General features: G+C 46.7%; 1 long non-coding RNA gene across 5 annotated transcripts; it reads left to right on the top strand.

The window, feature by feature from the left end:
- Window positions 1-1,505: 1,505 nt before the first annotated feature.
- LOC120298514 lies at window positions 1,506-11,361 on the top strand. 5 transcript variants are annotated; one of them, XR_005554103.1, is made up of 3 exons: window positions 1,506-1,567; window positions 10,418-10,628; window positions 11,205-11,361. It is a non-coding gene; the product is annotated as an uncharacterized LOC120298514 (long non-coding RNA). The 5 variants fall into 5 exon arrangements; XR_005554104.1 differs by lacking the exon at window positions 1,506-1,567 and adding an exon at window positions 2,130-2,167; XR_005554102.1 differs by lacking the exon at window positions 1,506-1,567 and adding an exon at window positions 7,894-7,945.
- The last annotated feature ends 1,355 nt before the right edge of the window (window positions 11,362-12,716 follow it).

Below are 12,716 nucleotides of genomic sequence, written 5' to 3'. Positions count from 1 at the left end.
CGGTCATTTTAAAATGCCATTAAAAAGGTTTATTTCTTTGGGTGGCCGCAACACCCATTTTTGACCCCAGGAGGGCACAGTTTTCTGTCCCATCGCTTTGGCTTGGAGTCCATCCTAGGCCTTTTTAATGGCCTCCATCCTATAGCTAAGGCAGGGGTAAGGCAACCTTGGCTCTTTGATGACTGGTGGACTTCAACTCCCAGAATTCCTGAGACAGCCCTGCTAAGGGACGGAAAACTGGTCAAATCAGATACTGCGGCCAGAAAAATAAATAAACCTCTTTAAGATGATTATTCTTGATTATTAAAACCTTCTTAATATGAATAAGCCACAATAGGCCTTAACTCGGTTTAAGATTGGAACCAGGATTTCTTCTGCGCCCGTGTGGCACCGACCGGGCCCCCCCCCCGTCGCCACGTTAATATTAATCATAAGGCGTTAAGAATAAAAATAGAGAAGAGTAAGCTTCAAATGCTATTAAAAAGTATTTATTTCTTTGGGCGGCAGCAGTACCCGTTTTTGACCACAGGAGGGCAGTGTTTCCCGTCCCATAGCGTTACCAGGGAGGCCGTCGTAGGCCACTTGCCCAGGATCGGGACACCGAGAAGCTAAGCCCCAAAGCGCAGAGCGTCTGCCAAAGGGTCGCCACTCTATGCTCCTCCGAAAGGGACGGGCCGCTTCCCTCGGCCTTCTGCGTATGTCCGCCGGCTGCTTCTTGACGAGTAATCTGCGAGAGGCCCTCTCTGGACGGCGGGCTTCCTGTCCGTCGGTATCGGCCGTCCCCCAGGTGCTGCGGTAAAAGGACCTTTCCATCATGTTCCTTCGTTCTTAATCTTTCCCCCTACTTCCTTTCGGGTAGACCTCCTCAGCATGTCCGACTTCCTGTCCGCGCAAATTCGCCGTCCTCCAGGGTCGTTGAATTGCGACCTTCCCAATATGGCCGACTTCCGGTCCGTCCTTCTTAATCGTCCTTCCACTTCCTTTTTTTCGGGGACCTTCTGGGCAGGGCGGACTCTACGTCCGATCAACGAGGTAAGCCTTGAAAACCCCATTCAAAAGGCTTATTTCCCTTGGCGGCCGCAATACCCGTCCCATAGCATTTACCAGCGTAGGCCTTTTCCACGGCCTCAATGCCGCTATCGCTAAGGGAGGGAAAACAGTGCCATCCCGTGGCCACGCCGGGTATAGCAGCCACCAAAAGAAATAAACCTTTGAAAATGGCAAAAGGGCCTCCCGTCGCCCTATTAATATTAATAAGAGGCTACTAATAAAGACGGGGGGAAAATAAATAGACTTAAAATCCCATTTAAAAGCTTTATTTTTTTCGGCGACCGCAGTACCCGTTTTTGACCACAGGAGGGCACACTTTTCCGTCCCGTAGCATGACCATCGACGACGACCACGCCGTTCCCAGTACGGCCGAGTTCCTGTCCATCCGCCGAGGCCGTCCCCAACTTCCTGTCCGTTCCCTGCTTTGTCCCGTGCTCTTTTCTCCACTACGTTGACGGAGCGCACGTCTACCGGCGAGGCCTCAGGAAGGAAAAAAGGAAGCCTGCTACTGCCTCAGGTGAGCCGAGCCATCCCCGCATTTCCTGATTCCAGAAAGATACCGGCTTTCTCTGTTACCTAGTTAGCGGGGGATCCCCACCTTCCCCCTCCCCCGCCTCCTCCCCGGCCACTCGTTTCGTCCTCTCCCCTAAGATGTCCGCCTGGCCGTTCCTGGCCTTTCGCCGCCGGTGTCTGTAAAAATGCGACCGAGAACCGGTGGCGGCGGCGGCGCCGGAGGTTGCGAGACCTGGTCTCTTTGCGCTCTTTCCCTTTCAGCTATAGGGGCTAAATTGGGAACGTAGAGACGAAGTTAGCTTGTTTTAATAACACACTTCGGGGTCGTTTACGCGAGCTCAGCCGCGACTTCTTTTTAGCTCCTTTTTAGAGGCGGGGCCGGCTGGACACGCTCCAGGCTTTTGGCGTCCGGGTCGGGAAGGGGGTTCCGACCCGTCTCGGGGGTCTCCTCGAAGGCTGCCAAGCAAGGCAGCCGTTGAATGGTGTTTTCCCAGCGCCCGAGTCCCGGATGTAGAAGAACCAGTCGTATCGCGCTTCCCTGTGTTACACCTTCAGAGGTTGCTCCTAAAAGTGCACCCCGCTCGCCCCCTTCAAGCAAATCCAGGTGTTTTTATTCAAGAATAGTTTTGTTTGTCCTGCCCTGCTATGTCTTTAAGGAGATCGTACGTATGTAGGTTTGTATTTAGGTTTGATGTTTCTAAACTATATTTCTTAGAGATCCCTCTGTATTAATATAGGCTCAAGATCAAATCTCTATTTGAAATTGTGTGCATTTTTATTAAGAAACGATCAATGTAAAAATAAATGCAGTTTATTTTGAAAATGTGTATAACCTATCGTTCCCTTCTAGGTTTATAACCTAAAGGATGGATAAAAGGGATGAGACGTGAGAAGTTGCAACTAATGGCTTTTATTATTTTGTTCGCCGTCCATCTAACTCTGTAGACCTTCGTCCAAAACAAGTCAGGGTTAGGAAGGGTAGGAGATTTCTTCCTTTCCTCTCCAGGTTGCCGTAAACAGCCCACCCACCGCCCAGAGGTAAGAGAAAGGAAAAGCAGGTCTCTCTGGGGGCAGCAGGAGACCCGGGTCTTTGCAGAGTCCGGCTTGCAATTTTGCTAACGTCCCCCAGTCACAGCTGCATGGACTGATGTAGCGGCCAGGAGGAAGGGTGGGGACGCCTGCCGGATGAAAGCTTCAGCCTTTTTGGAAAAGGCAGTGGAGAAAGGAGGTCACGCTCCCTGGATTTCCAGCCTAGAGCCTCCGCAGTATGGGTGACCCCCCACCCCTTGCTGTGGCTGTTAAGAAGGAACTGGGGGGAAACAGGTAAGTTGTCCTTGAGGATTCCCCCCCCCTTTTTGCCACTTTCAGTGAGGTTAAGGCTTTTCCTTTTAAAGAGACACGGATGGAAATGGAGTAAGGTTGGGAGCCCAGTAAAAACCCCAAGAGGAAGCAGGAAACAGAGTGGGAAGTTGCGATCGCCACCACTCCTCTCAATATTGCAGTTTTGGTGGGAAATAGCGGGAGGGACCTCTCCAAGGGCCTTCCCATTAGCAGAGCTTGGCAGTCTACCGGAAAGGGCCTTTTCTGGCACACCAGGCAGGCCGTGCGACAGCATCTTTGGGTGATCCTCACGGGCCCCGCTTTCCGGGTAGTTAGGGACAAGGTAAGAACGCATCTCTTTGGCCGAGCTTTTGATTTCTGAGCAATCCTCTGGTGTAATTTTAAGAGCGATTTCAATTGCGTTAATGTGGTTTGTAGATTACAGCGTTAGTGTTTTATGAAGCACTTTGATGGCAGAAGAAACAAAAATCGCCAACAAACTCGGAGTGCTTGGGTATTGTTAGGAGGGCACTGACTTTTCTAGGCTACCTTATCTATGTTTCCTGGTAAAATACATGGGAAAATCCCATTGGAGGAAAATTCCACTTAGGGTTAGGGTTACGTCACCGTGAACTCCTAGAGCAGAATGGAAATCGCCAACAAACTAGGAGTGCTTGGGTATGGTTAGGAGGGCACTGAACTTTTCTAGGTGCCCCTATGTATGTTTCCTGGTTTAAAATACATGGGAAAAATCCATTGGAGGAAAATTCCCTAGGGTTAGGGTTACGTCACCGTGAACTCCTATAGCCAAAATGGACACGCCAACAAACTCGGAGTGCTTGGGTTGGTTAGGAGGGCACTGACTTTTCTAGGCTGCCCTATCTATGTTTCCTGGTAAAATACATGGGGAAATCCCATTGGAGGAAAATTCCACTTAGGGTTAGGGTTAGGTCACCATGAACTCATAGAGCAAAATGGACACGCCAACAAAGTCAGAGGCCTTTGGTATGGTTAGGAGGGGCACTTACTTTTCTAGTCTGCCCTATGTATGTTTCCTGGTAAAATACATGGGAAAATCCCATTGGAGGAAAATTCCACTTAGGGTTAGGGTTACGTCACCGTGAACTCCTAGAGCAAAATGGACATCGCCAACAATCTTGGAGTGCTTGCGTATGGTTAGGAGGGCACTGACTTTTCTAGGCTGCCCTATGTATGTTTCCTGGTAAAATACATGGGAAAATCCCATTGGAGGAAAATTCAACTTAGGGTTAGGGTTATGTCACCATGAACTCCTATAGCAAAATGGACATTGCCAATGAACTCGGAGTGCTTGGGTATGGTTAGGAGTGCACTGACTTTTCTAGGCTGCCCTATGTATGTTTCCTGGTAAAATACAGGGGGAAATCCCATTGGAGGAAAATTGCAGTTAGGGTTAGGGTTACGTCACCGTGAACTCCTAGAGCAAAATGGACATCGCCAACAAACTCGGAGTGCTTGGGTATGGTTAGGAGGGCACTGACTTGTCTAGGCTGCCCTATGTATGTTTCCTGGTAAAATACATGGGAAAATCCCATTGGAGGAAAATTCCACTTAGGGTTAGGGTTAGGTCACCTTGAACTCATAAAGCAAAATGGACATCGCAACAAATTCAGGGTGCTTAGGTATGGTTAGGAGGGCACTGACCTTTCAAGACTACACTTTTTAAAGTTTCCTGGTAAAATACATGGGAAAATCCCATTGGAGGAAAAATTCCACCTACGGGTAGGGTTAGGGCACCATGAACTCATAGAGCAAAATGGACATCGCCAACAAACTCTGGAGTTGCTTGGGTAGGTTAGGAGTGACTGACCGTCTAGCTGCCCATGTATGTTGGTAAAACAGGGGAAATTCCATTGGAGGAAAAATTCACTTAGGGTTAGGGTTACGTCACGTGAACTCTTAGAGCAAATGGACATCGCAAACATAACTAGAGTGCTTGGGTATGGTTAGGAGGGCACTGACTTTTTCTAGGCTGGCCCTCTTTCATGTTCCTGGTAAAATACATCGGAAAAATCCATTGGAGGAAAATTCCACTTAGCGTTAGGGTTACGTCAGCCATGAACTCCTAGAGTAAAATGGACATCGCCAACAAAACTCGAGAGTGTTGCGTATGGGTAAGAGGGCACTGACCTTTTCTAGGTGCCTATGATGTTTCCATGGTAAAATACATGGGGAAAAACCCATTGGAGGAAAAGTCTGTCAGATACAGCTGGAAGGGACCTCGGAGGTCTTCTAGTCCAGCCGCCTGCTGAAGCAGGAGACCCTACGTGGAATTTTCCTCCAACGGGCCCTATTAATAAGGTGTTAATACCGTTAATAAAGATAGAGAATACCGTCATTTTAAAATGCCATTAAAAAGGTTTATTTCTTTTGTTGTTGTTGTTAATTGCGAAGTCGTGTCTGACCCATCGCGACCGCGTGGACCATGTTCCTCCAGGTCTTCCTGTCCTCTACCCTTCTTCTGGAGTCCATTTAAGTTCACACCTACTGCTTCAGTGACTCCATCCAACCACCTCATTCTCTGTCGTCCCCTTCTTCTATTGCCCTCAATCTTTCCCAGCATTAGGCGCTTCTCCAGTGAGTCCTTCCTTCTCATTAGGTGGCCAAAGTATTTGAGTTTCAACTTCAGGATATGGCCTTCTAAAGAGCAGTCGGGGTTGATCTCTTCTAGGACTGACCGGTTTGAACGCTTTGCAGTCCAAGGGACTCGCAAGAGTCTTCTCCAACACCATAGTTCGAAGGCCTCAATTCTTTGGCGCTCAGCCTTTCTTATGGTCCAACTTTCACGGCCATACATTGCAACTGGGCAGACCATGGCCTGGACTATACGCACTTTTCTGGGCAGGGTGATGTCTCTGCTTTTTAGTACGCTGTCTAGATTTGCCATAGCTTTCCTTCCCAGGAGCAAGCGTCTTTTAATTTCTTGGCTGCAGTCCCCATCTGAAGTGATCTTGGAGCCCAGAAAAATAAAATCTGTCACCACCTCCATTTCTTCCCCATCTATTTGCCAGGAATTGAGTGGGCCGGATGCCATGATTTTGGTTTTCTTAATGTTGAGTTTCAAGCCAACGTTTGCACTCTCCTTCTTCACCCGCATCAAGAGGCTCCTTAGTCCCTCTTCACTTTCTGCCCTTAGAGTGGTATCATCTGCATATCTTAGGTTGTTGATATTTCTCCCGGCAATCTTAATTCCAACTTTTGTTTCATCTAGCCCTGCCTTTCTCATGATGTGCTCTGCATATAAGTTAAATAGGCAGGGCGACAGTATACAGCCTTGCCGGACTCCTTTTCCACTTTTGAACCCATCCGTGGTTCCGTGTCCAGTTCTCACTGTTGCTTCTTGAGCCGCATATAGGTTTCTCAAGAGACAAATAAGATGGTCTGGCATTCCCATCTCTTTAAGAAATTGCCACAATTTGTTGTGATCCACACAATGAAAGGCTTTAGCATAGTCAATGAAGCAGAAGTAGATGTTTTTCTGGAACTCCCTAGCTTTCTCCATGATCCAGTCGTATCGCGCTTCCCTGTGTTACACCTTAAGAGGTTGATCCTAAAAGTGCACCCCGCTCGCCCCCTTCAAGCAAACCCAGATGTTTTTATTCAAGAATAGTTTTGTTTGTCCTGCCCTTCTTTTTCTTTAAGGAGATCGTAAGTATGTAGGTTTGTATTTGGGCTTGGTGTTTCTAAACTATATTTCTTAGAGATACCTATGTATTAATATAAGCGCAATATCAAATATCTATTTGAAATATTGTGTATTTTTATTACGAAACGATCAATATAAAAATAAATGTAGTTTATTTTGAAAAAGTATATAACCTATCTTTCCCTTATAGGTTTATCATTTAAAGGATGGATAAAAGGGGTGAGACGTGAGAAGTTGCAACTAATGGCATTTATTAATTTGTTCGCCGTCCATCTAACTTGGTAGGCCTTCGTCTATTACTAAGGTGTTAATACCGTTAATAAAGATAGAGAATACGGTCATTTTAAAATGCCATTAAAAAGGTTTATTTCTTTGGGTGGCCGCAACACCCATTTTTGACCCCAGGAGGGCACAGTTTTCTGTCCCAGAGCTTTGGCTTGGAGTCCATCCTAGGCCTTTTTAATGGCCTCCATCCTATAGCTAAGGCAGGGGTAAGGCAACCTTGGCTCTTTGATGACTGGTGGACTTCAACTCCCAGAATTCCTGAGCCAGCCCTGCTAAGGGACGGAAAACTGGTCAAATCAGATACTGCGGCCAGAAAAATAAATAAACCTCTTTAAGATGATTATTCTTGATTATTAAAACCTTCTTAATATGAATAAGCCACAATAGGCCTTAACTCGGTTTAAGATTGGAACCAGGATTTCTTCTGCGCCCGTGTGGCACCGACCGGGCCCCCCCGCGTCGCCACGTTAATATTAATCATAAGGCGTTAAGAATAAAAATAGAGAAGAGTAAGCTTCAAATGCTATTCAAAAGTATTTATTTCTTTGGGCGGCAGCAGTACCCGTTTTTGACCACAGGAGGGCAGTGTTTCCCGTCCCATAGCCTTACCAGGGAGGCCGTCGTAGGCCACTTGCCCAGGATCGGGACACCGAGAAGCTAAGCCCCAAAGCGCAGAGCGTCAGCCAAAGGGTCGCCACTCTATGCTCCTCCGAAAGGGACGGGCCGCTTCCCTCGACCTTCTGCGCGTGTCCGCCGGCTGGTTCTTGACGAGTAATCTGCGAGAGGCCCTCTCTGGACGGCGGGCTTCCTGTCCGTCGGTATCGGCCGTCCCCCAGGTGCTGCGGTAAAAGGACCTTTCCATCATGTCCGACTTCCGTCGCTTCGTTCTTAATCTTTCCCCCTACTTCCTTTCGGGTAGACCTCCTCAGCATGTCCGACTTCCTGTCCGCGCAAATTCGCCGTCCTCCAGGGTCGTTGAATTGCGACCTTCCCAATATGGCCGACTTCCGGTCCGTCCTTCTTAATCGTCCTTCCACTTCCTTTTTTTCGGGGACCTTCTGGGCAGGGCGGACTCCACGTCCGATCAACGAGGTAAGCCTTGAAAACCCCATTCAAAAGGCTTATTTCCCTTGTCCTGCCCTGCTATTTCTTTAAGGAGATCGTACGTATGTAGGTTTGTATTTAGGTTTGATGTTTCTAAACTATATTTCTTAGAGATCACTCTGTATTAATATAGGCGCAATATCACATCTCTATTTGAAATTGTGTGCATTTTTATTAAGAAACGATCAATATAAAAATAAATGCAGTTTATTTTGAAAATGTGTATAACCTATCGTTCCCTTCTAGGTTTATCATTTAAAGGATGGATAAAAGGGATGAGACGTGAGAAGTCGCAACTAATGAATGGCTTTTATTATTTTGTTCGCCGTCCATCTAACTTTGTAGACCTTTGTCCAAAACAAGTCAGGGTTAGGAAGGGTAGGAGATTTCTTCCTTTCCTCTCCAGGTTGCCGTAAACAGCCCACCCACCGCCCAGAGGTAAGAGAAAGGTAAAGCAGGTCTCTCTGGGGGAAGCAGGAGACCCGGGTCTTTGCAGAGTCCGGCTTGCAATTTTGCTAACTTCCCCCAGTCACAGCTGCATCGACTGATGTAGCGGCCAGGAGGAAGGGTGGGGACGCCTGCCGGATGAAAGCTTCAGCCTTTTTGGAAAAGGCAGTGGAGAAAGGAGGTCACGCTCCCTCTGCCAAATGGGTGACCCCCCCCTTTCTGTGGCTGTTAAGAAGGAAGGGGGGGGGGGGGAAACAGATAAGTTGTTCTTGAGGATTTTCCCCCCCCTTTTTTGCCAGCTTCAGTGAGATTAAGGCTTTTCCTTTTAAAAAGACAGGGATGGAACTGGAGGAAGGTTGGGAGCCCAGTAAAAACCGCAAGAGGCAGTGGGAAACACGGTGGGAGGTTGCGATTACCCCCGCTCCTCTAAATATTGCAGTTTTGGTGGGAAATAGCAGGAGGTAGGATTCCTCTCTTAGGAAAGCTCAGGTCTTTCAGATACCGTGCTGGTCCCCACACACCCCATTTAATCCATTTTCTTGCTGCAGAGAGAGATTCTGTTAAGTTCTAGCTGGAACTCCACGTCTCTTATTCTGTTGGTAGCTGCTTTGCTTAGGTTGGGTGTAGCCTAGGGATATTTAAAAACAGTGAGGAAAGTCCACAGGAGCCCCCCTTATGCTCCCATCGCCTGTTTCCTGGGAGAGGGGAAGTTATTTATTGAGACTAAAGCGGTCAAGCCCTCTGGGAAGAATTGAGTCCTACGGTTAAAGAAGGAATAGCAGTCACAAAAGGAAATAAATCCTTTTAATATGATTTTAAGATTATTATTATTGATCTATTGAAGTTATTGAATGGTATTAAGGGTCAAAAAACAGTGCCATCCTGTGATTGAAGCAGGTAGAGGAGCCATTAAAAAACTTTTCAATAGAGGAGAATAAATAAAGGTCAAAAGTGAAAATATGTCTATAATAATGTATAATAATATGAATTATTCTTAGTAAGAAGTAGAACATGTAGGAAGAAAAATGTAAATAAGAAATAATGGGGCTATAAGGACAAATATTCTAAAGAAGAATAAGGGGGAAATGTAAATATTAGATTACCGTTACGTAATTGCTGTAAAAAAAAGGAGTATATCTTGTATGTGTATGTGTGTTATATTTTGCTTTGTTCTGTTTTGTTGGTTAAAAATAAAAATTAAAAAAAACCTTTTCAATGGCATTTTAAGGTTATTCTTTATTATTAAAACCTTATTAATATTAATAGGGCATCATAGTCCTCCTTAACTAGATTTAAGGCTTTTGAAGCAGATTTCTTCTTCCGCGCCTGCGTTGCAGCAAACGGGCCTCCCCTGGCCCTATTAATAAGGTGTTAATACTGTTAATAAAGATAGAGAATTTAAAATGCCATTTAAAAGGTTTATTTCTTTTGGTGGCCACAATACCCGTTTTTGACCAGAAGAGGGCACACTTTCCCGTCTCATAGCTTTAGCTTGGAGTCCATGGTAGGCTTTTTTTAATGGCCTCCATCCTATAGCCAAGGGACAGAAAACTCTGTCAAATCAGATACTGCAGCCACAAAAATAAATAAACCTCTTTAATGGCGTTTTAAGATGATGATTATTCTTTATTATTAAAACCTTATTAATATTAATAAGCCATGATAGGCTCATTCCCCTTCCCTGCTACACTTGACTTGCAATCACGGTCTACAGGCCATGTGGCAAAGTACCACAAGTGGTACACATACCACGGGTTGAAAAGCCCTGCTCTATAATTATCAATATCAAGGCTTCTAATAATACAGATGCAAAAGAATAACCTCAAAATCCCGACTGTTCTGTTCCCTGAACCTGTCTTGCCCTCTCCGGCTGTAAAACGGGGCCCAGGGGCCCTTTTACAAATGCAAATGGGGCAACTAAGCCTGAGAAAGAATCCCTGAAATTTATGTTTCCAACATATGAACTGTATCTCTATGTTCCCAATTTGGCCTCTTGTTTTTCTCCCTCTGAAGTGGAAAGGGCACAAAGAGACCCAGCCTCCTAGTCTCTCGTACCGGCATCCAGCCGCCTGCTTAGGGACAGGAAGTCGGCCATGCCGAGAAGGTCGTTCTGAATGGAAGTGGAAGGACGGCCACAGAAACGGACAGGAAGTTGGCCATCCCGGGGAGGTCGGTGTGTAAGACAGTGGAGGACTACTGCGCATGTGTGACTGGAAGTTGGCAGGTAAGGTTGATTTCCTTGTGTGGCTGCTATTCCTGCCTAAGGCTGCGTTCTGATGACTTTGCCCCTAAAATAACACCATAGTCTTTCATATCTTGGGAAAGCCTGACTTTTTTGCCCTCTTTTGGGCAAGGAAAGAGTAGGGCCTCAGGTTTTTAAGAAGAGACTTGACAACCATTTGTCTGAAGTGGTACTATAGGCTTTCCTGCTGGACTACAAGACCTTCCAACTCTATTGTTATTGTTGATCTCCCAAAGCAATTGCTCACTGTATTTTCTTCTACTGTTTAGAAGGAAAAACATAACAGAAAGGAGAAACTATTCTCCTTTTAGCCGTTGTTTTGTGGTTAATTCAGGGTTCGGGGGAAATTTGACCGGCTCCTCTGGTTCAAGCCTGTGCTCCAGCTCAAAATATGGAGTTGTGTTGTTTTGAGAAGGCTGTGCCAATAGCAACTGGGAGGTCTTGTGGCAGGATTTGATTCTCTTCACCCCAAGACCAGCTGGTAAAAGCAGGAAATTAAACCGATCAAGAATTCTGGTGATTTGTTATGATTCATACAACTCAGTGCTTTTTTCTTAGGCCCTAGGAGTAGGTAACCCAAAACACTCGAAGAGCCACTTGGACCCATTTACAACCGAAAACATCTTTTATGACTCATGGACTTCTACTCTCAGAATTCCTGAGTCAGCATAGCTGGGCTAGCTAGCTCTCTCCTGCCCTTCCTGCTTCCTGCAGAGACGCAGCAAAAGGAGGAGTGCCATCCAGTAAGCTTTGTAGCTCGTCGGAGAACACTGTGAGTCCACTCTCTTTTTTACACACACACACACACACACACAGAGAGAGAGAGAGAGAGAGAGAGAGAGAGAGAGAGAGAGAGAGGAGGGGGGAAGCGCAAGTGCCTCTCTCTCTGTCTGCAAATGGCAGAGGAGGCTGGGAGCCGCAGGGGAAGGCTCAAAGAGCCATATGCGGCTCCAGAGCTGCAGGTTGCTGACTCCTAGGGGCACTCAGAGTACACCTTTGATAAAGGAATATACATAATAAGCAAACACGTATAAAACTGAGTTTAGTCAAAGCAGCAAAGTCTGCCCTCTTGTGGCCAGCGTGTGCTGTAACGTTTAGCAAAGAAGCCCTGAAGTAGCTTATTTTTATTCTTTCATTTCCTTCCTTTGATGGAAGCTCAAAGCAGCCACAGAAGAGGCTGCTGGGAATACAAAAGATAATTGCAGAAGCTAAAATTTCATTTCTAATAGGGCACCGAGGAGGGCAAAACAGGGAATGCTGCCCTCCTGTAGCCAGGTAAGTCCATGGCATTTTTTCCCCAAGGTACAGCAGAAAAGGTTACTGGACAGATTCAATATAGATTGGGTGTCAAATTCAATTTCACTGAGGGCCGCATCAGCATTGCAGTTGCTGGGGGGGGGCTGGGTGGGTGTGGCCAGAGTGGGTGTGGCCTACTGGGTGGGCGTGCCCAATTCTACACCAGTCGCGTCAAGGGTGCCTGTGGGGGTCTGGGCAGGAATGGGACAGATCTGAGGGTCTCTGGCAGAAGGGGGTGGGACGGGGGCAAGTGCCAAGGCATGGTCCACTGGGGCAAGTACCAAGATGGCCACCACAAAATTGTACATTGGCTCCCAGCCGGCTGGGGCCAAGACAGCGGGCTCCCTCACTGTTTCCAGGATGGCTTCGTGGGCCACATGAAACCACTTTGCGGGCCGCATCCGGCCCCTGGGCAGTGTGTTTGACATGTCTGATATAGATGATTAATAGGTGAGATAGATAATGAGAGAGGGAGAGAGAGAAATCTAAAACATTTGTTATATAAAGCACAAAAAACTTCATTGGAAGTTTATTTTGGTAGAACCCCCAAATCCTTACAAAAGATGATCCTCGGTGATTTCGGCACAGGGCAGGAGCACAAGGTGCCTAACAGGTCCAAGCTCCTGACCGCAGGATCCCAAATATATTCATATTCATATTAGTAAAGTTGGAAGGGACCTTGGAGGTCATCTAGTCCAACCCCCTGCTCGGGCAGGAAACCCGACACCATTTTGGACAAGTGGCTGTCCAGTCTCTTCTTAAAAACTTCCAGTG

Source organism: Crotalus tigris, unplaced genomic scaffold (assembly GCF_016545835.1).
Source record: "Crotalus tigris isolate CLP2741 ecotype Arizona unplaced genomic scaffold, ASM1654583v1 scf7180000023941.25348, whole genome shotgun sequence".
NCBI lineage: Eukaryota > Metazoa > Chordata > Lepidosauria > Squamata > Viperidae > Crotalus > Crotalus tigris.
The sequence above is the reverse complement of the archived record's forward strand: the minus strand, read 5'-3'. Positions and strand labels throughout refer to the sequence as shown.